This window comes from Passer domesticus, chromosome 2, assembly GCF_036417665.1.
Source record: "Passer domesticus isolate bPasDom1 chromosome 2, bPasDom1.hap1, whole genome shotgun sequence".
Taxonomy (NCBI): domain Eukaryota; kingdom Metazoa; phylum Chordata; class Aves; order Passeriformes; family Passeridae; genus Passer; species Passer domesticus.
Genome location: NC_087475.1, coordinates 36,063,507 through 36,088,895, shown reverse-complemented (window position 1 = coordinate 36,088,895; position 25,389 = coordinate 36,063,507). Strand labels below are relative to the sequence as shown.

Here is a 25,389-nt window from a genome sequence, read left to right as displayed (position 1 = left end):
AGTCTTTTTAGGGACTTTCTAAAAAAGCCAGATAAGATTTTCTGTCTTAAGTAATGCTTATTCTATATTCCAATAAACATATTCTATATCTATTCGATATTCTATTTAACATTATTCTATTCTATTCTATTCTATTCTATTCTATTCTATTCTATTCTATTCTGGACTAGATATTTCCTACTTTATTGAAGTTCTTCCTTATCAGTAATAATGAGACAATTTCTGAGAGTCAGTCTAACTCAGTTAAAATAATTTGGTGGAAGAAAGTAATAAAAATGTCCTAAAATACATATACACAACACCAGGAAGTATACAGAAATCTTCAGGTACCTAAGCTAAGGAAAACTGCCTAGTGGCACTTACAAATATTTAAGTGATTAAAGGAATTAATTATCCTTGTATAGCTAAATGAATACATACGTTTACATACTAAATGAATAAATTACTTGTCTGCTTAGACCACTTCCATAAATCCTGGGATGTATAAATATAAATTATATATTTTAATTTATTGACATGTGCCTAATAAAGTTCAATTTCCATACAGGTTCAGAGAATACACACAAAATGTGTCTTCCAGTTATGAGTTATTTTGTAGACTATTTTATGAGGAAACCTTCAATTTCCTTTTATTACCCCCACTCTTTCTGGTCACCCTCTTTGGAAGTCTAGATAATTCACTTAATTTCAAATGACTGTAGGATTCTTATTTTTGTTTTATCTTGAAACTACTGTTATTTATTATTATTTTTCTTTTATTGACCTTTATTTTTATTTTATATTTTCTTTAGTTTTCTAAAGAAAACTTTCTGTAGTTTTCTTTACGTGGCAGAAACACACAGTTGTTGGGGTTTTTTTCTAATTTTAATATTTTAAAGAAAACCTGCCTTTAGACATACTATCTTATACTGGGATTCCATCAGATCTTCTGAGCTAGGTCAGGTCAGGACAGATTAATACTTGGAGCAGACACCTCCAAGGAATATCTAGGCCTCTCAGAAAATCTAAATCAATATACAGCACAGTACTAGAGAGCAAAGTAGGGCTAAAAGTGTTATCTTTTATACACATTAAAAACTGATGACTTGACATTTCTAAAATCCTATGACAGAAATTGTATTGATTTTTCATGGCTCACTTTTGTGCATTGCACTTAGAGTCTTAAAACTTTTAAAACTTGGGCTGCCAAAATACAGTACTTCCTGTTGGAGCTGTAAGTCAGTTCATCACACAAAAGATTGTGGGGGGATCATTGCTTCAATTCCTAAAGCACCTCTTCTTCCTCCTGCCTCACTGACTTGGTGTCTGCAGGGCTGTTTCTCACATATTCTTACTCCTCTCTCCTGCTGCAACAGCAAAGGGTTTTTTGCCACTTCTCAAATCTGTTAGCTCAGAGGCGCTATTGCTGACGGGCTCAGCCTTGGCCAGTGGCAGATCCATCTTGGAGCCAGCTGGCATTGGTTTTATCAGCCACTGGAGAAACTTCTGGAAACTTCTGCAGAAGCCACCCCTGTAGCCCCCTCCTTGCCAAAACCTTGCCATCCAATACAAAATCTCTTCGCTAATGTCAAACAAGCAGTAACTGACATTTAAGTACTCTAGGATTTGCTTTTGTGATAAAATCAAAATTACTGAATTCATCTTAAACTAGGACAGAAACTTGCTCTTCTGTTTTTTGCTGATTACTGTTGATCTTGCTTGCAGCGAGCCTAAACTGATATGACACATGGATTATCCCTACTTAAACTATGAACACAGAGACTGGCTCAAATTATGACATTTTGGTACCATCTCAATGTAAGCTCATCTCTAACTGAAAAGAAATACAAATGGTTCTCTTATTCTAAGATTCTCTGTCATGCAAGATTTTTCCTGTTTTAAATGCTTAATGAGAAGGCATGCAAAAAGCCTCTAAAAGCAGATTCTTCTCTAAGAGTACCATTTACACCTCCCAGACACTGCTATGAAAGTTCATGTGGGTTTATTTTCATGGAAAGCAGTGTTTGAAATATGGATTCAGTGAGCTAACTAGTGCCCATTAAAGGGGAATAGGGCATAACAACAACCAGCTTCTCCAAATTGAGTCCAAATGAGACACTCTATGTCAATAATTCATCAGAATGTGTCCTGTGCAACTTAAAATTCAATTTATGTAGTTACCCTCCCACAGTACACTGTAAGAATTAGGCTGAAGACTGATATCCATAGAAGTCAGCTACCAGAAGTGTGAACTGCCTAAGTTTACTTGTTGGAGGATCACTGTCACTCTAAAGTCCCATATTTTGATCCTTGATGGCACAGAATTTGAAATTCCTAGCCCCTCAAATCCTCTCCTAGAGTTACATGAGCCCATTCTTATACAACACACAGCCAAGAACAGAGCTTCAAGCTTTACTTGTTAATAGACCAGACTGGTAGCTCAATTACCACAGAATAGTAGTGCTGCCTTTCGTGCATCACTGTATATTTAGTTAATTATTTTTAAACAGTTAAAAAAAAAGGCGGCTTGCTTCAGAATATTTTGGCTCCTCTCATATAAAGATGCTTTTTGAATGAGCCTTTCCATTAGAACAGGCACATACATTTCCTAATTGGGGTCTGTTACAGAGCTAGTCTACCCTAGGCAACAGCATGCTGGAATCTTTCCCCTTGCATTTTAGACAAGGCCTGTCATGTTCTTACAATGCCAATGGATTCAATATCTGTAGGTGAAATCAGGTAAATTTGGATGGAACTTTCAAATTAGTTGAGTGTAAAATATTTCAGGGCTGCCAAGGGTGCGTACACATGGAAAAAACAAAGACACCATAGAGGTGGATAATTTTGGGATGGATATGTGTGTTAATATTACAATTAGATTATAATGAAGCAAGTTCATCTGAAGAATATGATTTTGCCAGAGTTGTTGGATTAGCAGCCTGATGGATTAGCATCTATCTCCCTTCAGTTTCAGGCGCTGTGTGGTTTCTTAGCTGCAAAGTACCATTGAGTTCTCCTCCCTGCAAAGATTGCAGTGGAGCCTGGCTGAGGTGTCCCCACACTGCTCCACCCTCTGTTCTGTCCCCCTCAGCAGGTGCTTACTGTTGTCTGGGGAATCATTGTGGACCATGCCAACCGTGTTCCTTCCAGGGAGCAGAAGCTGCATTTCACCCTATAATTTCCATAACGTTATTACAGTGTAACATTATTCACATGTGAGGATGCCAATAGAACTTCTCCCTAGACATTTTTCCACATATGGATCAGGCTTTACTTTTTCTTCTGCTTTATCTCAGTCCATAAAGCTTATTTGTCACTGATGCCTCTGTAACAGTATTTTCTCCTGTTCAGTCATGGATGGTTTCTTACACCAAAGAGAGGACTTTAGAGGATTGCTGGCTGTGCTATCCAGCCCCATGCCACCATGAATGTCAGATATTCTGGGACAGAGAGAGGAAAGCAGACTGCTCCAGAGCAGCTCCATATCCATACCTGAACTGCATCCAGCCCTATTCTCAACAGCATGAATATTTTATATTTTCAGTCCTCACCACATTTTTATGTGACTTCTAAATTAGTACTTATATTTGTGTATCTTTTCATTCTTTCTTAGGCGTGCACTGATCATGGGCAGCTGCATAAGTAAAATAAAGGCAGGTCATGAAGACTGTGACACTGAATCACTGTTTATCTCTAAAAATGCCTAGAGCCACATAATTTGACTTCAACATTTTCTGTGCTCTACGGTGAATGTACTATCACTAGTCATCTTTTCTGTGCAATGTTAGTACCAATTACTCTGATGAAAAGAATGCAAGAGAATTATTACACCTGAATTAACTTTAACCTGTTGCTTGCTGAACCAAACTTTCTTGTCTTCTATACCATCCCAAAGAATTGCTGTTTAAATCAATATGGTAAGAGCAATAATTTCTTTGGACAACATTTTATTAGCTTTCCTGGAAGATTATGATTCCTTAGACTTCTTTTTCAAGCAAAAAGAGATTAATACTATCAAGACAGCAATGACAAAATATGCATAAAGTAAACTTACTTAAGTAACTTATTGTCTGTGGGTGAAAGAAATCAAGATTTATTTTTCATAGAAATATAGACTGGTTTGGGTTGGAAGGGACATTAAAGACCATCTACTTCCAGATTCCCTGGCAGTGACACCTTTCACTAGACCTGGCTGCTCAAAGCCTCATCCAACCTGGCCTTGAACACTTCCTGGGATGAGGAATACACAACTTCTCTGGGCAACCTGTTCCAGATCCTCACCACCTTCATATGAAGAATTTCTTCCTAATATCTAGTCTAAACCTACCCTCTCACAGATTAAAGCCACTCTCCCTTGCCCTATTTTGATGTGCCCTGGCACAAAGCCCCTCTCCAGCTCTCTTGTCAGCCCCCATTAGGTACTGGAAGTCTGCTCTCAGGTATTACCAGAACTTTCTCTTCTCCAGATGAACAGCCCCATCTCTCTCATCCTGTCCTCATAGGAGAGTTGCTACAGACCTCTACATCTTTAAGTGTAGATATGATTCCAATTTGTGAGGTGTTCTTTGGTTTAATTTTTAATTTTTTTTTTAATTTAAACCTTCAGGATGTAATCATTATTAACAAATAAACCGGATTATTCTTGGTCCTTAGCAGCTGAATGGTTCAGTTAACTGTGATGGGATATATCTGTCAAGTGAACTTGTCTCTTATCTCTAAGCATATGAAAGAAATTGTTAGGAAATGTATTTTAAAACTTAGGAAAGACTAAAATATTAATTTCAGGCCATCTAGACTTTGCCTAGAGCATTGTTCCTACAATATTGAGTTGTAAAGTGATTTATTGGGATAACTGTAATGAGCAATTGTTATGTCTCTGCCTCAGATTAAAAGAAGTTTTGCATGCAGAAGGTGTCTTCATGGCCTTCTGTGGCTCATTTCCCTGTCCCTGGCAAGAACATATAAAAATTCCTTAGCTCAAGAATATGTGAGTCCTAGGTTAGCTTTGCTTAGGAACTTCTGTGCTTTGCCATCCTTTAATCTCACACATAAACACACCAAAAGCAAACCAAATTATTTTATTTCCTTGAAAAGTTTTCTTCATAGTTTTATCTATCAAGAAGCTTAAATAATAGTAGTTATTTCTAGTAAAAAGATTTTCTATTACAGAAAGTTTAAAAATTAATTCCACTAAATTTTGCCTTCTACAAATATAAAACAATTCCTATTGAAAACATATTGTAAATTTTTTTTTGGTTGTTATTGACAATTTGTCAGCAGGTCTTAAGTGAAATCTTGGGACTTCTAATTGCCAAAAAAAAAAAATTATTATGGATGTTTTTCAGAAGCAGAAGTTCTTTTTTCACAAGCTTTCTTAACAGCAAAATTTAATCCAGCTCTAAAGCAAGAGAGTAATTTTCCACTATTAAGCACATAACTAATACGTTGGGAGGGAATATACTGCTGTTCCTCCAATGAGGTATTGATTTAATAACATGAATCTACGAGATCACCATGTCTAAATTAAGGCTAAGAGACTGACTAGTTTCTGAAAGCTCTTTAGGGACTCCGAGTCAATGACAGTAATGCTAGGCATTAGTATAGCACAAGCTGTTGAGATGCCTTATAGATGTTAATTATGCCTCAGAATAACCCTTGTATCTATAAATAAGCTATGTAACACATTCACTATTTAAAAGTCATCAACATCTACTTTTTTTCAGGTACTGTATTCTAGAGAGAAGACTGCAAGAGGGGAATTAAAAATATCTTGTGAAAAGTTTTAAGTTCCACAAATCATGCTTTCTTCAAAGAAATTAGCATTTTCTTTAGTGGTTTTCTACTTCCACATCTGTCTTTTAAAAAAGTTAGAAGGAAAAAATCGTTAAGAAATGTTAGAGGAAATAAAGTCTCAATGGAAAGAAGAAAATAGAAAAGAAAACAGTGTTTCACATAGATACGAATAAATTTACGTAATTTAAGGAAACTTGTTATATTTTGAAGGGAGATGTATTTTGAAGGATGGCAAGTACTGCATCCAGCTGTGGCATCCCCAGCATAGGAAGGACATTGACATGTTGGACCACGTCCAGAGAAGGGTCACCAAAACCCCCTATTAGGGGGATGGAGTACAACATCTGTGAGGAAAAGCTAAGAGAATTGGAATTGCTCACTCTGGAGAAAATAAGTCTTTGGGTTGATCTAGTATCCAGTACTTTCAGGGAGCCTACAAGAAAGATGGAGAGAGACTATTTACATGTACTATTCACATGTAGTGAGAGGACAAGGGAAACAGCTTCAACCTGAGAGACTGCAGGTTTAGGCTAGATATTAGGAAGAAATTCTTTACTGTGAGAGAAATGAAGCACTGGAACCCCTTGCCCAGAAAAGTTTGTGGAAGTGTTTAAGGCCAGATTGGATGGGGGTCTGAGCAACCAGATCTAGTGGAAAATGTCTCTTCACACATCATCAGAGGTGTTGGAACTAGATGATGTTGAAGATTCCTTCTGATGTAGGCCATTCTATGATTTGATAATTCTATCTTTCTATAATTCTATGATAAATGTAAATTTTAAAATGAAAATTGGTGTAAGCATGTGTAAAATTTTATGTATTTTCTCGTTAACTCTATTTATGAGGTTCTAGCATTTATGAGGGTGTAGTACACACTGACCTATCAAATTAGTGTTTTTCTAAGAAAAGTAATGTTGGCTGAGCTTCTCAATAAGGGACACCAGAAGCTGGATTGCCAAAGAGACCCGAATGCAGGGCCAATTTGTCACTTACCTATTTACTGGACTATTCTCTTCTGCATGGTCTTTTTGACTGAAAAAAAACCCCAAAACCAAAACCAAAACAAACAAACAAACATACAAAAGAAAAACACAAACAAAAAACCCAAACAGAAACAAAACAAAACAAAAAAGCCACCAACAAACCAAACCAAAAAAACCCAAACCAAACCAACAACAAAAAAACCCAAACCAAACCAAACCAAAACAAAAAACCACCCAAAAAAAACCCCAAAAAATAAAAAACAAACAACAAAACAAAACAAAAAACCCCAAACAAACAAACTAGGATTTTATTTCAAGATGAGTGCCTAATTTTATGACATTTTCCTGTGTTGCCCCATGAAAGCCTGAGGTGGAAAGGTATTTATGAACCATACTGGGTTATAAAACAAATATTGCCAGTTTCCCCTCACATTAGCATTCATTTCATGATTTTTATTTTTTTTTCTGATAGAAGAAACTGCCTACACCCCTGCTCACCATGGCAACTGAAAAATCTGGCAGCAGACTCAGAGTAGGAAAAACATAAGGCAAAAAAAAACAACTCGAAAATATCCCCTGATACTAAAATTGATTTTGTTTTCACAGCAACACATTATGAACTTGCAAGAGAAAGAGAGCTGTCTACCTGTATTTCAGATGGAATCACCCAGCATGGGAGGAGTACAACAAATAATGTGTCTGTTTGCATGTTACACTGGAGTATGTTAAGGGTAGGTGGCACTTATTTCCAAAGCATGTTTTGACTGCTGAGGGAGGATGAGATAGCGACAATGACATGTTAGTGGATGTTTCTGTGGAAGAGAAGACACTCGTGTGTACTGGATGGAAATCGCAGCAATTTTGTTTGAAAAGTTTTCCTTCTGTTCCTGAGTTAGTGCAATACACATAACTGTTGCCTAATATTTATCAGCTTGTCTAAACACCCCAAAAGAGTGAAGCAAGGTCTTTCAGCCAGTGTCAGAATGAAAGCAGACACTGATGTTTTCTAACAGCATAGTCAAATGCTATACAAGAATATCAGCCTCAGAGGTTATAGCTACTTTAAAAAACAAAGAATATGAATTTATGGGACTAATTTCACATAGACTGCTAAAACAAGGCATTTCAAGAATTACTTGGGCACAAACACAAAATTAATAATAATTAAAATTATATTAAATTGCATTGTTCTTTTCTAATCAGGAAAACACATTAGAAATGTGAAAGGAATGAACAACATCATTATACCTCACCTTTATTACAGAGAAAGGAACATATATCAAAATTAGTAAATAAAAACATCAATGAAAAATTTTCTTGATGTGTGTGAGAAAATTATTTGATTCATATGATTAAAGAAAAGTCTCACATACATTAATCTAATAGCAATAGACAAGCTTGAAAGTTTTCTTACATAAGCCTGCTTAAAAAGTCTATTTTTTCTTAATGAAAGGACAATTGGTGAAATAGCCCCCTTGTTTGTGATCAGTTGCAAATTACTTGAAATTGAATGTAAAAAATAATGGACAAATATAATTTTCAAAAATATATTGAAGGCAAAGTATTTCACATAATAAAAAGAAAGCCCTTAAATGCTTCTGTGTGGAGGTCAAAGCTCACAAACTCTGTGCCTACTATACCCACTGGAATACCATGTTTCCCTGCAAACACAGCTTTCACACATCCCTCTTGAGGAAAGAAAATGCTGGTTGCCCAGCTTTAGACACAAGAGTCACAGACAGAGGATGCAATTAAATTTAGGGGCTGAGATGCTCATCCGTGTCTACTGTGCAGATGAGAGCTGTTGTTAAAAAGAGAAGACACTCGTGTGGTTTTCTGTTGCACAGAAACTGGAATAGCAGGTTATCAGGTTTGACAAGCCACATGATAATGTGCATGTGTTCAGAAAAAAATGGGGGTTTTAATTTCATAAATTCCTTTTATATTTTTTTTATTCTTAATTATCTAAGTTATCCTCTCTCATTGAATGTAGGTTGCAGGAGTATGAAGAATAGGATCAACAAAATGCAGAAACCAGATCTGATGTTGCAGGAAATGGAGCCAGAGTTGAAGAAAATCAAAGTCAAATATGACTAAAACTGAGGGATGGAAAGGTATGTATTGATAAGGAAAGCTAATAGTGAAAATAATAAGGTAGCATTGTAAATTAATTATGTGAAATATTGGTTAAAAAACAAAGATTTTTTTTTCTATGGAATACTTAAGTTAAAACCACTTAGGAAATTAGTGACCTAGAATTTATTTTCAGGCAGTTTTAAAGCAATGTCATATACCTCCATGCAAATTCTGCTGTAATTAGAAGTCCTGAGAAACAAAGGTACTTGCTAGTCCTCAGATGTACAACCAGCTTGGAATACCAAGAAAAAAACATTCAGCTAGCTAGAGTTCGCATTTAAAGCAGTGGAAAAAATGTAGAAATGCTCCAGAAATAGTGCAAGAAAATCAGCTGCAAAAAGGCAATATAAGTTTGCCAAGAGACAAGGGAGAAATGGAAAAAGGACCATCAAAAAAGTGCAAGAATGAAGACAGACATGCCAAAAACTGAAAGTTAAAAGTTATTTTATTTATGCAAATAGAATGGATCCCTCTCTACAATTTTCTTTATCTTCCTGACATAAACAGTGTATAACACTAAAACTAAGGTAATCATTTGCATTTGTGTTCAAGAAGCAAGGATGTGGACTTGGGGGTTGTGTCAGCATCGCTAATATTGAAATCTCTGAAATGTTCATGAAATATCTTTTCCCAATTTAGCAAGGGTTTGAAACAGATTATTTACTCTTATGTATGTCCAACCTACCTTTTCCTTTTACTTAATGTTTTCAGTTTCTGTAAAGATAACTTAGTCATGGGAAGATGACTGCATATCTCCTCAAATTAGTTTTGTAAACACTAAAGAAGCGCTTAGGTGGAAGCACTTCCCTATTTTCCAAAGCTACTGCTGAGTAATGAGTGGTGTCACTAAGGTTTTAAGCATGCATACTTGCTAAGGAAGAACTGGGCTTTTATGTTATGATTTTCCTTATTAGTTACCTAAAAAATATGGTTCTCATATTCAGTTGCACTGTATTTGTACTATGTCAAAAAGAAACAATTCTATTTCTTATAATTAGATCCTTGTTAGAAGTGTAGCAGTAAGAACTTTGGATAAACTCTCTAGTTTGATATTCTAGGATGAGTAATGCAAAATATGAAGATTCTATATCCTTAATTTCCATTCATCTGCAAGTACTTTCAACCACTTTGAATTACTATTTTAATTCACTTTTTTTTTTAATTTAAGCTAAATTTTCTGGATCAAGATTGAATTTGGCATTCAAAATGAGGTGGGGGAAAACATATAGAAATATAGAGCCAAACTGCCACTGGAGTAGAATTTTATTTGGGAAAATTTCATGAGAATTTGCCCATTAAAGAAAGAAAAATATTTGCTGGAAATTTGTATTCCTGCTAACCCCTTTTCATTATGCAAAATGACATCTCCAAATGCCTCAGGCAGGTATTTCTAATACAAACCAAAAGAAAAAGTGATAAAGAAATTTGAATCTAATAACATACTTCTGTAGAATATTTATAAGTGATCAGCAGTGTATTAAGCTGTAGAGAATACTCATCACAGTCACTCTGGCTTGTTATATTCTCTCATGCAGAACTCCTAACCCAAGGCTAGATGGCTCTGGAATCTGAAAGCAGATTTCTGAGCATTAGATGGTGCACCTATTATCATTAACAGCTTCGGTATGTGAGTGTGCATATGTACTAAATTAGGCAAGGCATTATCTGCAAGTTTCCTTATTTATAGATACAATTTTCCCCCAGGAGTTAATTTTTTTTTAAATGAATGATACAAAAGAAGACAACTTTAGTACAAATGAACAAAGAGTGCCAGTCAATCCCTTCATGGCATGAATCAGAGCAACTACACTGAGAAACAACACCAGCTGAGAATCTACTCAAAAACATCGATGTTTTCATTCATAACAATGTAACATCTCAAAACCTTCATCCCAAATCCAGTATCTAGACTGCTTAAATCCAGCCCTTTGGTAATACTCTTCCTTGTGCCATAGAAAAGTCACATTTCATCAAGACCTGTTATTTCAGGATAGTACCTTTCTTATAGAAGAAAAGCAGAGCAGCCATTCTAGTTTCAAAACCACCAAAACAGCTGACATTTAAAAAAAAACCAACCAAAACCAAACCAAAAACATGAGTTTAGTCAAAATCTAAATGCAGAATTCATGCATTTAAGAGGAATATTGTAAGCTTTTAGAAAGGAAAAGGCAAATTTGAACTGCTGATTATTTTACTTTTACATTTTTTGGACATTCCTCATGCATAGTCATTGCCAACAAATTAAGGTATTTTTAAAAGTTCAAACTTTATTTTGAAGTTTTTTAGGTTCTTCTTACAGCCTGAATTTCCAAAAGTGGAATTGCAGAAGGCATTTTATGTTACTGTGGAGTTGCTATTGTAAAACATTATATTTGATTTATATTGCTATAAATCCACCCAGTGCTATGTTGAGTTTTTGTTTGCCAAGAAGCAAAGAACATAACAAACATATTTTAGCTGGGAAAGCCCAGCAATGGTGCACATCAGGTCTCTGGCAGTACACCAGAAATGACAGAAAAGTGTGCCCTCAGCAATCATCAGCCATTGTTGAGAACAGGATTATGCCTCACCTTTGCAACTATTCAACAATTCTAGTGAATATCCTGTAAAAACTTTGGCCTGGAGTACTTCAAGAAGCTAGAGATGGTACTGACATATGGGCAGCATCTGATGAAGTTATTTCCAGAAAATCTGAAAGGATATTTTGGAATCATGACTGCTGGAAAATATGCTTGATACCTAAGAGATCTCTCAGAAAAACAAAGGAGATTTAGTGGAAATATGAATTAACCATTTCTTTATAACTCCTGAACATTACTAATTTCCATTTTTTTCCTTTTCTTTCACCAAAACTGTTTTCTAACCTGAAACTGGCAGTTCTAGGAGAATGATTTTCTTAGTGATCCTATTACTTATCATATGTGAAGGAGAAGTGGAGCTCTATTTAGAGGAAAATACTAACAACTGAAATATTTGAAAAGAATTTGGGAGTAGGGGACCCCCGCGTGATAGCTTACTCTGGGTGAAATACAAAAATTGGAGATCATTAGAATTATATCTGGTGAAAGAGGAAACTAAAAAGGAAGGGTAACAACCTCTCACAGTCCTGAGAGCAGCAACATGCTTACCTCTTGTTGCCCAGCCTCCCTCAGCGCCTTCCTTCTCCATCCATATCCCAGGATGCCATTTCAGCCCATCCCAGGCCAACATTCCCTGCCCCACTAATTTTCTTGGAGTGCCAACCTTTGGCTCTGTCCCTGCCAACCCTGACTTGCTTACTGGACTTCTGACCTTGGACTTGAACGACCTTTTCACCTTCTCTGTCCAAGGAACATCTTATTACCCCAACCCTGTTATCCCTGCATGGGATAAGAAAGGAGGCTCCTACTGAATCCTCCCTGTCAATAACTCAAAATGTATACTGAGGGATACCATGAAATGGCAAGAAACTAACTGTACAGCTGGGATGCTATGAGCAAGGCAAAAGGAAGGAGTGTGAAAGGAGAAAGAGAGAAAGCAAGCGAGAAACAAATCCATTTTCATCCCAGTTTCCATAGTTTTACTGTACTGCTGCTGATACTGATTCAAGCTTGAATAGCTTCAGAGGCATTTCACCCAGAAAGACTTGTTTGTGGTTTGTAATTGCTCTTCATAGAGAACAGTTAAATCAAATAACTATTTTACAAGCTAAAAATGCTCCTTCAGATCTCAGGCCTACAAAACAAAGATGAGAACTAACCTTGTAGAAAAGGAGAGAAGTCTTTAGAAGCAGACAGAGGTTTGGAGTATCTGTTTTAGGTTTTTTGGCCAATGAAGAACCAGAAGAGGTTGTGTGCTGAACAATATTTTTACACAATTGCTTCTATGTACAGCAAAATCTGAGGAGCCTGGGGAGAATGAGGCACAATTCTGTCTCTGTATAAAGCATAGCTGCATCAATAAAATATTTTGTTTAAATCGTTCATAATTATTTTTTTCCTAAACCACAAAACTCATTACTCCTTCTCTCCAAACAAAGCTGTTTTGCCAAACAATGTGAAATATGAACACAGACTGGGCCAGGAGCAAATGTCTTTCTTCTGTGAGATTGTGGTGTCACGGAGCACTAAACCTAGTCAAGCACTTCGTGCGCTCATCATTGAGTCCATCACCTACTCCAGCTTTTCTTGAGCTGTAGACACAGCAATTTCAGTGTGAATGGAGGTAACCATATATTTAGCATAATTTGGTGGTCTATGAAACAAAAGCGTGCTAATTTGTCCTCTTTTCCTTAAGAAGATTCATCACAGGATTTTCTCATTCTTTGATGGAGAGGATTGTATGCAGACAGATCTTCAATCAGATCCAGCCATCAACTGTCACCTTGTAGAAACTTTTTGGCAGCAAATAACACATTGAAAATAGCAGTTTTCCTGCTTTGGAAGTACTGTGATCCAGGTATTTAGGTATGTCACTCACAGTCTCCTTCTGAACTGACAAACTAAACTAAATTAATCAAAACCTCAATTATTCTCCGGTTTTCTTGGAGCAAACATTGGAGGGGTTTTTAAAGTTTGAGGCTTTCTTGATAATGATTGATTTTCTCTCTTAAAAAGGCACAGTAAGTAAAATAAATGATCAATAAACCTTTTTTTTTTCTGGAGTTCACCCAGTTGAAATCACAGTTTGAAGCTCAAACTTGGACAGCAATGTTTCATAATTTCAGCAGAGGTTTGGTGCAATACGTACTGAATTTTAACAGCCTTAGGCAAAACTTCTGGTTTTATTTAAATCTCTGCCTAAGGTCTGGGGCTTGTTTGGCTTTTTAAAATTCATCTGCAAATAATTTCATAAATTCTTTATATTTTTAAAGATGGCAATGAAAAATTTGTATGCCTAGAATTTAAAAGGAACTTTTTAAAAATTGAACAATTTTCAGTGAGTGTGTTTTTAAACTTCAAAAAAGAGAATCGGAGCACAAATCTTCCAGTCTTATAGACACTTCTGGGATTCACCTTGCATGAAGACAGAGATCTTCAAGGGGTAATTAACTAAAAAAAAGAAATGTCAGTATATATTGGATATTACAAGGAAAAGTGCATGCTCTTTAGCTGAAAAACAACATGTTCAAAATCGACAATATGAGTTCTTTGCCACATTGTTTTGGTCTTTAAAACATATTGCAGTCTCCTTATATTTTTCATTATTTGAAAATCTACATTTATATTTCCTTACATGCAGGTTGGATATTCTCTCTATAAATAGTGGCAGATATTCATAGACATGATAATGATGGATGCACACATACACCCACATAAACTCTCTATTACTTTATAAATTTTTCTATGTTTTACATAAGGTAAGGCACAGAGCACATTAAGTGCTACTGTGAAGTTTCCACACATACAGCACAGCCTGAGGTACCTTTTTTCTTTGGGTTTTGTTCATACTCTCTATAGGACTTACATTTTCAGCAAGTGCCATATGGACAAAGCAGTTCCTGGTAAAATTTTGGACAACAATTAACACAAGCACAGCAGGAGATTCCAACTGTTGACCCCTAAAAGGTGGTTAATCAACAACATATGGGTTTATTTATCCCAGCAAGCCCTTTTAATTAACAGTTCTGGAAAGTGAACTTTTTAATGAGCACTTTGTTATAATCTATTGAGAAAATTCTAAATAGTGCAAATGAAACTCCGGCTTGAAAGAAAATGACATTGTTTATAAGAAGAAAAAAAATCTGTCAAGAAGTCAGCTTGTGAGAAACTGTAATGCTAACCTCAAGCAATGTTAGATTAACAATGTTTGTGCCTGGAATCAGATCTGAATTTATAAGAAAATCTCCCAAGTGCAGAAAGTTGAATGTTGTATTTGAACTCATCTTTAAAAAATAAATGCACACTGTAAAGTTTATGTTTAGAGTAAAAAATGTCAGTAGGACAGGAGCCTGGTTAGACCCCACCCTCTGAATATACCATAACATTTACTTTCAAGCTGACAGAAGAAGAAATTTGATTATAGGGTAGGTTGAAAGGAAAAGAGGATAAAAAAATAAACAGTGATGCCAAAATAGAAAGGAGAAGCAAACCCTAACAAGTGGGGGCACAGCACAGAATAAGTAAACACATGAAAAGTAACATTAATAGTACCTCTTTATTAATGCACTCCGAATTAGTTAAGATAAGCCTGAGATAAACCAGAAAGCCTTAAGGCATATAAAAGATTTTAAAGGTAAATTATTTAAGGAAAAAATTAAACCAAATTTTCACTTAGTGAGACAACCACTTACAAAAAAACTGATTTACATGTGTCTTGAAAACATAATCAGGTTCTTTATACTAAAAAAAATTGAGACAACAAACCAGAGAGCCTTTTCTTTATCTTTGATCAACTAAAAAAGAAAAATGTCTTTGGTTGTATTTCATCTGCTTATAAAACCTCCTGCTGAATTTCCTGTAAGTTATGTCCCAGTGATGAATGCACTGGGATGTCTTAAGGCATTCAAACACTTCTAATTAAGAAGCCATGCAAACTGAAACAACTACTGAGTACCTTGGAGTATACTCATTCTTCACCTCTGAGCACTGGATTCTACCCTTTGTTTAAAGTAACTGCTATACCAGGAGGACTATTTCATATACATTTATTCATCAGCAAAACTTGATCTGTCCTAGGAGGCAGAAACATAGAAGCAGTTTACTCTTTTACAGCATTTTGTGCTAAACTAAAGGCATTTTTCCTCTCAGAAAGTTATTTTTTCAATACTAAAAGTATTGGAGTCTCCTTAGCTGAGATCTCTAATTGCCTACAGTAAAATGGAAGAATGCAGATTTTAAGTATTATGAACATCAGGCCAATTACAGGGCAATTGTAACTATAGCTACAACCTTCTAAAAATGTTTGCCAAAGAATCTGTTAGTCAGCTGAGATTCCACTAAGTGAGGTGTTACATTTGTCTTCAAAACAAAACAGAAAAGATTTTTGCTTCATCATTGGCTTACTTTGCCACATTAGAAATAAGAGAAAATAACCTAAATTGGCAATCATTATAGATCCTGTATTATGTGCTAGAAAGGAACAAGAAAGCAACCACAAGACGAGGATTCAGACAGAAGAAATAAAGATGGCATTTTCATAAGGAACAAGCATAGGGGACTGTTGTCTCTTTCTCTGTGGAATGCCATACAAAATCTGCTCAGAGTGGCAAGTGTTTAGACTGCTAACCCTTGCAACTCTGTAAAACTGTCAAAAGAAGTAACCACACATCACAGAGCTTAGGGTAAACAGTAAATATTAAAAACAGGGACAGAAAAATATCCTGATAGGCAGATATCCTTATTATCCTCTGTAATACACATCAACATTCCATGTATGTAATGTTAATGGGAAGCTTCAGTAAAGACCTTTCTACACTAAGAAGGATTTTCAGGATTGGCCACTACTAAATAAATATAAAGACTTTACTTTTAATTAGAAAGTGTTGTTTTCTAAGATGGATGTGTCTGATTGTTCCAATTTTGAAAAAGGACCATTGTGCATTGCCCATAAAGAATATGATTAAGCACTGAATACGGTTTACAACCTCTGAGTAAATGTGAATGTGTTCAACTATGTAGATAGTGTGAAGAAAGTAGTCTAAAATCTATTTGAAGGGGGAAAAAAAAATAGAAAGAAAATTTAAGTGCTGCATAAATTACATGAGCTATCAACCTCCTGCACATTGAAGACTACTTCTTATAAAAAAAGATAAAAAAGCCATAGATTATTCCAGCATGTTACCCTAAGTGAACAACTAATTTCATAAAACTGAAGACAGTACCTTACATAAAAATACAGAAAAAGTGAAATCCTTTGTGACGATTAATCTAAGTGATTCATGCAGAGCTGTTGATTTCATTTTCAAAAAAAGATCAATGATTACGCAAATCTTCTGCCATGGATTTTCTCTGTCATTGTTAGTGGAACTTTTTATTTTAAAAGATCTTTTTTTTCCAATTGAATATATCTTTGTTTTTATTTTTTAAAGGAGTAGTGAGTAATAAAAGCACACTTGTTAAGGTAGAGGTATGGTCCATAAGGTATATTATAAAGAGGCCACCATTGACAGGTTTTGCTTTGTTTGTTTGTTTCTTTCTTTCTTTAGTAATTTATGCATGTCATCTAGATTATACTCAGGGATTTTGTTTTGTTTGTTTCTTTGTTAATATATGCATGTTTAAAATTACCTCTAGATTACGCTTAGGGACTACTCAGTAAAAAGCCACTCGAGCCAGCTTTTCTTCTGAGTAAACCATCTGTTTAGTACCTGCTTAGTCCTGCTGTATAAACTAGACAGCAGTTTAATTTAGATCCCACATTTTCTTTTCATTAACTTTTATGAAAATAATAAAGAGCTAAGAGTTATTTTAGGCCTGGATATTGCTTCTGATTTGTATAAAGTGTTTATGATTATGAGTGAACACAGTCAGACACATTAGGAAAGCTGATGCAAGCAATTTAAAAGATTAATCCAGTTCTAATGCACCAAAACTAAAAATCAGATATCAGCTACTTTCAGTCTAGTTATCTCAAGGAGTTTGCTCTCCAGGCTAAAAATTAAGACCTGGGAAACACAAACTACACATTTCACAAACACAATGGAGCACTAAAGGGCTAGGTTCAATTTTCAGCACTGTCAAAGGAGACTCAAAGAGTATGACCAATGTATTACCAGCTATCTTTATCTCTTGACCAATGTATTACCAGCAGCAAGATCCATGTATGTGCTCTTTAGTATAATGCTCTATTTTATAGAAAGGTAACATTTTCATTCTGAAACGATACTTATATGGTTCTGTTTTTGAAATCTTTGTTGAGATGAAGGGAGAGATAACATTTCCTTTAAAATTTTGGAGTTTGGGAGTTAGCCAAGTGAAAATTAGTGACCTTCCGCCGTAACTAATTGAAGTTAGGTATTGTTTTCATTAAACTCCACATTTGATTCATTTTCAAGTGTAGGTCTGAAGTGTTGCAGATGTGTTGGTTAGGTCTCAGGGAGGGAATATCAACTGTCACACCTGGTTCATTTGCTACGTTATGCCTTTTGGGCACTGAGCTGCAGAACATCCTTTCCTTTTTCTAATGCTCAGGAGGGCGTTTTTGGGTGCTTTGTAATTCATCTCACTTTCTCATGGTTAAAAATCAATCTATGGATAAGTGCTCACATAATTTGGATCAAAGTAGGCAAGCCTGCATGATTGTTAGCACCTCTTGTGCATGAAGAAAATCTTTGTGTTAATGTAGCACATTGTTGTATTTGTTCTCATGGTTCATTATATTTGATTTTCTATCTTTATGTTTTCAGAATCTGACCAAACTACATAATGCTTAACAATGAGATTCCTAATATATTTTTTAAAAGGAGAGACAGCTTTCATCTTTCCAAAGATAAAATTATTTTTATTTGAGGAATCATTGGTCTTGAAAGAAAATTTTCTTTCATTCCAATATAAGGATGATGAATGTGTATTGATATAGTGATAGGAAGATTTCTCTTGTTTTCCATATTTGAAAATTCATTGTCCTTGTCAGGAGAAAATACTTGGGAAGGATTCCTTTCATTATTGGATTATTCATCCTTTTCTAAGCATGAGAAAAAAATGAAGTGTGTTTCAATATGGAGTGGACATAGCTGCAAAAATGTAAAGAACACTTTTTAAAACTGTTGAGGCTGAGAAATGGGTAAAGGAAAAGGAGATAAAAAGCCTCAGCTCTCTATAGGGAAGAATGAAAATCTGTACAAAGAAAAGAAAGAATCAAGCAGACTCTGATGGCTAAATTACTTGTCTCAGATAAAGACAAATTAATAATTATCTTTAATAATTTGAATTTTAGTGAAACTAATGATTCTTAAATCTCCTCAGTAATATTGAGAATACATGTTTAAAATGTGAATAATCAATTTATGTCACTTTAAGATAATTATTTCACCATATCTGTCTAATATTTTGATAGAGAAACCTTGGAGAAATTTTAGTTCTTGGAAGTGGCTCCTGAAAAAATGTATGCCATATACATCCTTGAGCTACTGGATTTTGGTGTGGATTCACTGAAATCTGTAGGAAATACTAGTCAAAACCTCATTAGTATCATTATGGTTTTATTCATGTTAAAACACTTTTTTTGTCCTACTAATATGAGCCATCCAGGACTTACAATCTGCATGACATAAAACTCTTCAAAACCAAAAAAATGTTTCACAACTCTGATTTCCTTGGTCAGCCATAAAGATACCACCAGCATCTGATGCATATGGCCCATTTCCTGAATTAATGGAGGACAATTCAAAACCAGTTTAATTCTTTGCCTTGCCATTTCCTATTGGAAGATTTTTTCAGAATTTTTTTAAACATAATTTGAAGCTTGACACTTCAGTTCCGAGTCAGTTCCTTAACAATTCATAGTCACTTTTCTTTTATCAATGTCATCCTTTAAAAAATGCTTTCCTCTCCTGATGCTTGGTTCTTGGATTTAAACACAGATATTAACCTTTGTTTTGCTTGACCAAGGAAGCTATGTACTTTAGATTTATAGAATATAGGATCTCCTATTCCTGGTCATCTGAGTAATATTTTCCAAGGTTATTGCAGATAAACTTTGGTGGATTTCTTAGAGCTGGGTTAGCTGAATTCCTGTGTTTTCATTTGAATATTGCAATGGCACTACATCTTCCTCTTTCTAGAGAACTATTGCAACTGGTAAATCTTAGGATTGTGATTTTCACAGCCACATTACACTGATGTCTGACTGTCATTCATGCCTCAATTCTACCCTTTGATTTTCCTCTTCCTCCATTATTTAGCCCAAAATATTGCTTACACCAGTAGTCATTAACATGATTTCTGTATATCACTGTGGTTGACAAAAAGGTTATTTAGTCTCATTTAGTCATTTTAAGACATTTATATTATCCATGTATTGATAATATATCCTACCTTTTTGATGTAATAAAAAATAGCAGAACACTGATAGTCCCTCTGTAATGGTCAGAAATGAAAATATTAAACAGCATTGGTTTCTGTGAAAACTTCTAAATTTTATCATTACTAAATTCCTTCCAAAACAGTGTTAATCATAATACTTATACTAGCTTTTTGTGCACCCTACATTTCTTAGACCATTCCATTATCTTCTTTAGTTTAACCAGAAATGTAAGACCTTTATTGAAAAACTGACATATCTTATCAAAGAAAATATCATATTGGTACAGCAAGATGGATTTGGCAAATATGTATCATATACTGCTTTCAGTTTACTTATATGCTATTTCCAGTCTCTTACGTACTACTACAGCTGATTAGTCTTACTTTTTAAAGGAAAGACTATGAAACATTTACATCCTGGGAGCAAGACTACTAGTGTTCTGTGTTCTGTGCCTTTTTAATCTGCCATATGTACTATTTTTCAGCTGTGTAGTACTATTTAATAGAAAAATAATTATTAAAATTTGTTGGTATTGGACCATCTGCTAACAATAACAATAAATTGACAGTTTCTGTTGAGAAACACCCACAGTTACTAGGACTCTGAAGCACTAGTCCTTTTTCTGTGTTTTGGAGAAAAATTTGTATAAAGTTTTGTTTTCCTATTCAATAAAAAAATTAACTGTCTGAGGGCCTTTGACTGATCCCTGCAATCCTCTTTTAACTTCACAAAAGCTCCCACTACCACAAGTAGGCAGCAGCATCCTCACTGTGAGTGCCAGGGTAGGGCTTGTGTTGATCAAAGCAGAGAATGAAATCATAGCCTGGCTGGAGTCTCATGAAGGCACACAAGCAATGCACCAAGCAGGATGTGTGAGCACAGGGTGTGGCAGGCAGTTAGTAACTTGCAGTAAGATAATGTCAAATAACTGAGTTGAATGTTTCATTTTTATATGTAAACATATGGTACTGTCTATTCCTTTGAGCAGGAAGGGATCCATGCACTGACCTGCTGCTGATTTCTGTAGGGTTAGGCTCTGCTATGTTACCAATACTTTCAGAGCTTGGCTACAGACTGTCTGATTAATTGTCAGAGGTATGCTCAAACTGGAATAAAGGTTCCATAATATAACACCAAAGTATACAAATCTGCTTTGAACATTGCCTGCTGCATAATAGCATTTTAAGTTAAGCAGTTCTTCATACTCAGCACATTTCTAGTATGGATATGTGAGCATAAACCCAGAACCTCTTCTGAGATGAACAAAACCCTCATTATGAAATTTGACAGTGTGATTATAGAAAATTGTATTTTGTATGTAAACACAATTTTTCCAAACCCAATATAAATCATTTCACCTATTTACAGGAACATCTCTCAATAAATGTAACTACCAACATTGGGGCTGAAGCAATATTTTTAATGAGTTTAATCTGTATTTTATATTTAAATGCAATACTTAGGCTGAAATCCATCTGGGCTTATTAAAGCATAATCCAAAGCTGAAAATATAGCTGGGAAGGCAAAAAATAAGTTAGCCAACTATAATGTGACCAACACAATAACAATACAGCCAGCTGCAAGCTGAATGTAGTAGAAACTTCTCAGCAATTAAAAATCACTGTGCATACACAGATTCTCATCAACTATTTATAACTGCTTCCCTTATTTATATTAAAGATAGAAAAAATGTAACCATGTCCAGCAGCATTTTGTTTTAAATAACAAGAGCTGGTTTAATAGGTAAAATTACAAGAATCCAACTCGAGAATTCAACTAGAGAATAAATAAATTAGTTTTTTAAACAACAGTCCTCTTATAAGGGGAAAATTTTCAGGGCTCCTTCAAGTAAGCAATGACATTACAGGAAGGTAAGTCCAGAAGGTACTGTATGACAGCCAAAGCAATTGTGCCCATGTTTATTTTAAATATCTGGTAAACAACTTTATGCAAAGGTTTGCTAGCAAACTAACACAGATAAATCCTATGGGAGGACTTGGCAAGTATGGAGCCTGCAACAAAGGTCTGAGGGTCAAGCCTTGGTGGGTAGAAAGATATATGAATCATCCGGCCAGACAAATATCAGATTAATCTCTTCAGAGAAAGCATAGAAAATCAGGTGAGATTTCTATTTGAACACTTGTCACCAAGCTGCTTCAGCACCTCCCCCTCATTAAGCAATGTATTCCAAAATTTCTTGCATGTTTTAACTGGATATTGAGACAAACTATTTCTGTTTGTTCTCCTTTACTTTTTACATTGCACAGTCCTTCCTATCAAAGTCCCCTAAAGCAGAAATGTTTCATATATCATAATCCTTCTCATATTTCTATCCCAAGATGAATGGAAGAAATTACTCCAACCCTTCCAAGTATAACTTTGTAACAAATGTGTGTTTACAAAACAAAAACAACCTTTTCTTTTCAATTGTTGGAAATGCTTCAGTTAATTAAAAAAAAAGTTAATAATTTTTAGTCATTCAATAGAAGCTGCTTGTCCTTAATTTTAGACTCAACCAAATTTAATTGAAAATAACCTGAAAAAAAGTCATTACATTTTTAAACTGCAAGAGTGTCTCTTTTTTCAAAGCTACTGCTAATTTTAAAATCATTAATTTATATTTAAAAAGTGTGAAACACTATAATAAATTCAAATTTAAAACAACACTGCAAGCTCATTCCCTTTTTCTTTGTTAATTTTCAAGTTGATTGAGTTTCAGCCTAAAGAAATTCACTTCTAGTCATATTTTCAATTAAATCCTCAGCATTTAACAGCAGCATTTAAATGCTGTATTTCTGTGTCTGAAACACAATATTAATTTTTATAGGTTGAAATGGAAGATTGTTACTATGGTCAAAAATTTCACCTGGTGATATAACTTCATCCAGCTGTACTATTTCATCTTGTGGAATACAGACATAAATGTGTTTATGTGCACATATGTATATGCATCTAATATCTCCATAAAGATTTAAAAAAACCTGCAACCTAGAGGCCTATTATATTAACTTGAGGCATATTAAAGCATCTTGAAATAGCACAGCAGTGACTGTCAGCTAGCCAGGCTGCCTAATGTGGAGAATTTCCCTTGTTAGGTATCTTATTAAAGTTCTCAGCAGGGTTTCTGATTTGTCTCAACATCAAATGAATAGCACCAGCCTTTAGTCAAGAAAGAGATAGCTATAGTCTAACTAGATTATGCCAAATTCCAGAAATGTGCTTTCACAGTTGCCAAAGATTTTTTTTTTCCATTGTGCATACTTCCAAGGAGTATATCACTATGGTCCCTATTCATGGGAAATATTATCCTGAACTGCTGCACTACTACACCAGCTGACTTTCACAAGAGTATTTAATCTGAGAGAATACTTTCCTTAGTTTTGGAGTACCTATGCAATATTTAGTTATTTGAAAGTAGCTACTACAGGAAGTAAAACAATGAATTATCATGGCAGCCTCCCCTGCTCCCCTGCTTTTTTTGAAGATCCTCTTGAAGGAGCAGGAAATGCTGCTCCTTTATCAGTATTAATGTAATTCTAGGCATCAGTTACCAACTTTTATTAAAAACTGTCTCAGCAAGAGAAGGAGTCTTTGCATAGCATGAAATCAGATAATAAAGACAGGAAATAAATAGCCGATTTACAAAGTAAATCTACAAGTACAGTTCCCTGTGCCCTATGTTCAGCCAGGAAGCAATCTCTTGATAGATACAGCAAAAGAAGTGGAGTTCAAGAGCTTCAGCCACTAAAAATTTGAAACCTTTATTTGTAATAAGACACTGTCAAATCATTGAGTTGGATGCTTCATTTTTATAGGCAAACATATAGTACTATCTCTTCCTTCTCCACCAAACAGGGCTGATGAGAGAGCAAGTGACAGAGACTCTGAGCTATAGAAGAAAACAGTTGCTGTGAAAACTACCTTTCAAGACCCTGTTCTCAAAGGCCAAATTTAGATACCTGTAATCTCCACACAGTATACAGAGACAGTTAGAAGTTTCAGGAAGGCATTTAAAGTTGCTTCAGGGAGAGTGGGGAGGTGCCAATCCAAAATAAAATGCTGCAGACAGTGTCTATAATCCCACTCATATTTGAGTTTTGGGCAGCTCATTGAAGGCTACAAAAGACCTGTCTATGTCTGATCAACATCGGGAGACAACAACACTGACGGCAGATGCTTGCAAACTGTTTTTGTAAAGAGCTAAGTAAGGCTTGTTTTCCTTCACTGATAGTGATTGTTAACTCCTCTTAACTCTTCACAAAAAAGGGTAAACCTTTCAAGGAGATCTGAGCACCTCTCCTGTGCTGGCATCTGTTTTTCTACCAAGCATCTGATAAATACAAACTAGGCCTAGCTGCAGACATTATTTTTCACCTGCCTATAAAATTACTGTTAGGATACCTGTTACCTCTCTCTTCTCTGTGTCAGAAACCATGCATTAAGGAATGCCCCAAGGCCCAGCTTCAGAATGAGATGCAAAGACACACCACTACTGAGCCTACATACAGACAGGCACTTACCAGATACCTAGAGAGACATTTAACTGAAACTTGCAGAATAGATTGAATTCTCGAATTTTTTTAGGTTCTGCTAGTGCTTGAGTAATGAGTGAAAAAATATGTGCAAAGGGCTGGTGGAGGTGCAATAATCTTAAAAAGAAAATAATCACAAGCACATTTTCTGGGAGGTGCAGTATAACCCAGCTGCATACAGAAATTGAAGTGCTATGGGAAGTAAGCTGCTGTTTGCATAGAACATAGGAGCTGCAGGAGCTGGTTATTTAACAGCTCAGGATATATATATAAGCAGACTTGGAGAATAGCAACAGGCTCACTCAAATCCTTCAGGCTCCCAGTACCTTCAAGAAAAGAAGAGCTAAATAAGCCACTAAAAAGAGATCTTGTAAACAGTCTCAGAAGTGTTTCCCATTTCTTCCTGATAAACCTTACTTTTAGTCCTCAACATCACATACTTCTCAGAAGCTGCTTGTCTGTACTTCCCAATGAACTACTACTCTGCAGTTTTGAACATCTTTAAAGGTATCATTATATGATTTTGTCACCACATGGAATATTATGCTAATGATGGAACATAAACACACACAAACACATGCACACAAACATCAGGGAGGATCCATTCATCATTTATAGTGAATGGTTTTCCTGATTAACTAAAAATACAACTGATACAGAAAAAAGAAAAATTAATGCTAAAATATGTTGCATGTCTTGCACTCATTTGATACAGTTCAGGATTGAATCATGTTTTTCAAGAAGGTTAATTGGGAAATTAAATTTTAATAACTTACATCATTATAACAGTGGAGAAATTGCCCTTTCTAAAGGATTTGAAAAGATTACTGAACTTGGGGTCATGAAGTACTTGAAAAACACAGGAGAAATTTCCAGTTTTGCTCCCCCATAGATTTTTTTGTTCATACAAACTTTTGGTATCTTGACACAACTTCATGCTCAACCTTGACTCTTACCAGCATATAAATCATAGCATATAGCAATTGAACATTGACAGTACTTAGTGAAATAAATTTGTTTCT

At 35.2% G+C, this 25,389-nt stretch overlaps 2 long non-coding RNA genes across 2 annotated transcripts in view; one reads left to right on the top strand and one right to left on the bottom strand.

Annotated features, from left to right (window-relative positions):
- The window catches only part of LOC135293761 (uncharacterized), a 98,518-nt gene that overhangs the window by 43,479 nt on the left and 29,650 nt on the right, over positions 1-25,389 (top strand). Inside the window, exons 3-4 of the long non-coding RNA XR_010355858.1 lie at positions 7,362-7,486; positions 8,749-8,869. This is a non-coding gene — a long non-coding RNA (uncharacterized LOC135293761). The remainder of the gene's footprint in view (positions 1-7,361; positions 7,487-8,748; positions 8,870-25,389) is intronic.
- LOC135293760 (uncharacterized) overlaps positions 1-25,389 on the bottom strand; it is a 43,197-nt gene that overhangs the window by 5,638 nt on the left and 12,170 nt on the right. The gene's annotated exons all lie outside the window — the stretch shown is intronic.